Here is a 4,636-nt window from a genome sequence, read left to right on the forward strand (position 1 = left end):
CTGCTGAGGGCGCACCACGTGATCTGCGCAGCCAATCAACACCAGCGTGAGCCAGAAACACCCGCCTGAACCGGGCCTGAACCGTCAGCGAACCAGCCAATGACGTTTGAGGGAACGAGAGGGTCGATTTATACATAGATGGTTTTATACAGTCTGTGAGGGTTACCCGACTCATCCCAGGGGTATTCAACTAGATTAGACAGGGGCCCACATCTGCAAAAGGACTGTATGGAGAGGGACACAGGCAGGCGGAAAATTTGGGGGTTTTCTAAATGTATTTTGCACTCAAAGACGAAGATTTATGTATATATATAATACCTTTGTGCACAGGAATGAGCAGGAGAATATATCTGTCTAGTTTACATATGAATTATGTATTAATTGTCTCCAGATTTAGTCATTGTGAATGTAAAATATAATATTCAGATAAAGAAATATTATTTTAAATGCAAGTTCATTTTGTACGACGGAGTATTAGGGCCAAACTAAGACAAAAAAAAAATGGAAATTACGAGAATAAAGTCATAATATAATGAGAATAAAGTCGTAAAATTACGAGAATAAAGTCGTAATGTTGTGAGAATAAAGTCGTAATAGAATAAAGTCGTAATATTATGAGAATAAAGTCGTAAAATTACGAGAATAAAGTCGTAACATTACGAGAATAAAGTCGTAATGTTGCGAGAATAAAGTTGTAATAGAATAAAGTCGTAATATTATGAGAATAAAGTCGTAATATTACGAGAATAAAGTCGTAAAATTCCGAGAATAAAGTCGTAAAATTCCGAGAATAAAGTTGTGACATTACGAGAATAAAGTCGTAATGAATAAAGTGGTAATTTATGAGAGTAAAGTCATAATATTATGAAAATAAAGTGGTAATTTATGAGAACTCTAACAGGAAGAGCAGTCTTCTCCCTGTGTTAAAATGAAGAATATTGAGCATCTTGTGAAGTTCTATTTATATATAAATATATAACAACTTTATTCTCGTAATATTACGACTTTATTCTCGTAATATTATGACTTTATTCTCATAATTTTACGACTTTGTTCTCATTACATTATGACTTTATTCTCGTAATTTCCTTTTTTTGTTTTTTTGTTTGGCCCTAATACTCCGTCGTAATTTTGAAACCACGCATTGTGCAAACTTAAAGGAGCATGAGGCAGGATTGAGGCAGGATTTATGAAAAAAATGCGTATACGTTTTAAGTTTTCTAGTAATAATGTCAGATGAAGCGTTCCAAACCAAAAAGAATGAGCCCTCTAGTGTATCTCTCCGTTGCCTTGAACAGGCTGTGTGCTGCAAAATGCGCTGCAATTCCGGGCCCGAATTTCCCGCGCTGTCCTGCGGATGTGACGTCACATGACGCTGCATGTGCGTTCTCACGTGCCGGCTTCGCTGTTGGCTGCAGTAACCCCGACGGTCGTCGTGGCGCTAATGAGTCTCATTTCTTATTCTTGCCTCAAGCTCCTTTAATTAAGTTGATATTGACCTACTGTTAAAATAAAAGATTTCCTTATTTGACTATTATATTAAGCATTGAGCACAAGCATTTCAGTCCATAGTAGCCAGTTTGATGTTATAAATAAGCAACCAAAATATTAACCATAAGCTCCTTTATTTATGACACATCTGTGCATTATATCAGCAAAACAAAACAATCGCATGAAATTATAAGAGGCTTAGAAGTCCATCTGAAATGCAAAGTCCTCATTTAGAGATTCAAATGAAAAAAATATCAGGCCAATCCTAGAAGCCTAATGATGTAAACAAGTCGTATATACAACGGAGGTTAATAACAAATAATGTGACAAACATTATCACTGTGCAACACTGGCAAAAAATCTGAAGTAGTAAAAAACATCTCCAACAGAGATTAACATGTACAAACACTGTCCAATGAATCATTAACCAACTGAAAAGGCTACCAAGCATCTTAAAGCTAGGGTCTACGATCTTGGGTTTAAAAAAAAAAAAAGACACCTACTCCCCCCACAAACTCCCTCCCCCCTGTGCTCTGCCTCACATGAAGCTCCCGCCTCCGACACCCCCCTTCTGGTACGGGGGCCAGCAGGAATATGTCCTTCGTGTTGCCGAACTTTGGGAGGCGGGGAGTAGGGTGAGGACTGTCCAATCACTGACATTCAAGCAGATTCACCAATAGGCGCCGTTCGGGCCGAATCGAGCCTATTGGTTGACTTCTTTGTAGGATTTTAGCAGATAGAAGAAATATTTTCTTTTGGTTCTTTTTGCTAATCATATTTCATAGGTAACACTATTGGGCCATAACAACCCTCTAAATGATTTTGATAAAAATGTACTATATGTAAAATCGTAGACCCTAGCTTTAAACTTTTATTAATTAACAAAATGCGATACGTAAACCATGTTAGTTTCGCTTACTTCTTAAATTCAACGATATATAAAAAGATTTAATATATATTAAAAACATTAATAACTAGGTATGTCCCGATACTTTTTTGGCCGATACCGATGTTTTGAAAATTCCCTGATCGGGCCCGATCGATCGGGACAACACTACTTTCCCCCACTTTTTTGAAATATGACCAGAGGCCACATAAAAGCTCCTGGCAGGCCGCAAGTGGCCCGCGGGCCGCCAATTGAATATCCCTGCCCTATCCTGTTCCCAATGGCACAACTCCCTGCATGTTTTAGAGGTTTCCCTGCTCAAACACACCTGATCGGATCAGCTTGTCATCACGGTCTACACATGTTTGTCAATGGCCCACTAATTTGAGCCAGGTCTGTTAGAGCAGTGCAAAATCTAAAACATATATGCAAGACCCCCTGCCCCGAGGATCAGGGCTGGGAAACACTGGCCTGGGTGAATTGCATTTGAACACACTGCATTATGCTCAGCTGGCAATAGGTGACAATCTTTTGATTGATAATTTATCTTCATTTTTATTTAGACTTTTCTCTTGCATCTCAGTAATAAGCTATTTCATACTATAATTCTCTTTCTCAAGTTTGAACTTCAAGTAAACGCGTATATAAGTGTTTGTTACATTTGTTAAACTGCAATTTTGTGTACAGTAAAATATGTTAATAATGTTGTAAAAAATAAAATGAGTTTTTTTGTTTGTTATTTCCACTTTGTATCTCAAATGTATGTCATTTTGTGTGGTACAGCGAAAGTGTACGGCTCTGAGTCAGGTGTAAAGAAAATTGTTTAACAGGGTTATTAATCATTGCATGAATACTGTGAATTAAGATTAAAAAAATTTAATTTTGATGGACAGAATTTCTAGGTGCAGCAGAGGAGCGGAGGGGGTCTGGTTTGGTGGCCTCAGAATTGGGTCTCTGCTTTTTGCAGATTATGTGGTTCTGTTGGCTTCATCAGGCCACGACCTTCAACTCTCGCTGGAGGAGTTTGCAGCCAAGTGTGAAGCAGTCGGGATGAGAATCAGCACCTTTAAATCCAAGACCACGGTCCTCAGTCGGAAAACGCTGGAGTGCCCTCTCCAGGTTGGGAATCAGATACTGCCCCAAGTGGAGGAGTTCAAGTGTCTTGGGGTCTTGTCCACGAGTGAAGGAAGAATGGAGCAGGAGATGGATAGGCAGATCTGTGCGGCATCGATAGTCATGCGGACTCTATAACGATCTGTCATAGTGAAGAAGGAGTTGAGCTATTACTAATGCAAGGCTCTTGATTTAATCGATCTATGTTCCTACCCTCACCTTTGGTCAGGAACTGTGGATAGTGACAGAAAGAACGAAATTGCATATACAAGCGGCACAAATGAGCTTCCTCCGCAGGGTGTCCACTCTCGCTCAGAGACATAGTGAGAGGTCAGTCATCTGGGAGAAGCTCAGAGTAAAGCTGCTGGTCTTTGGCATCGAGAGGAGCCAGATGAGGTGGCTCCTGGACGCCTCCCTGGGGATGTCTTCCGGGCATGTCCCACTGGGAGGAGACCCCGGGGAACACCCAAGACATGCTGGAGGGCCTATGCCTCTCAGCTGACCTGGGCAGCCTTGATCCCCCTTGATTAGCAGGACGAAGTGGCCAGAGAGAGGGAAGTCTGGGCTTCCTTGCTTAGGCTACGGCGCCCACTTTCCAACCTCAGATAAGTGGAGGAATGGATGGATGAATAAACGCCAATCAAGCACTTATCTAAAGAGTTTCATTCATATTTTTAATATGTAAACTTGCATGTCAACTTGTTTATTCACTAAAGAAAAAAAAATCAAAAGAGATGTAAATCTTTGGAAAGTTTTAGATTCACCAAAAACAACAGTAGGAAAAGAAATCCAAACAGTAAATTAAACGTTTACCTATCCCTTAAAAATTGGTCAATGCTTCATTGACATAGAATAATTTCATCATAAAAAAAAGGTTCCTAATAGAAGATAAAATGTAGTCAGAAGCAGAACATTGTAGCTTCTGTTTTGATAACCTACCCTGGCTTATAAGGTTAACATGAAAATAGGTTATTCTGGATTGTATTAATCTAAATAGCTATGTGGGTACAATTTCCAAGGTAAACATCTACACGAAACACCTCACCAAATTTCCTGTATGTGAAAACCTACTTATCAATGAAGAGAAACATTATTCTGATTTAGTGATACATGTTTGGCATCAATTTATGATGGACACTCTTCAGC

This window comes from Cololabis saira, chromosome 1, assembly GCF_033807715.1.
Source record: "Cololabis saira isolate AMF1-May2022 chromosome 1, fColSai1.1, whole genome shotgun sequence".
In the NCBI taxonomy this organism is placed as follows: Eukaryota; Metazoa; Chordata; class Actinopteri; order Beloniformes; family Belonidae; genus Cololabis; species Cololabis saira.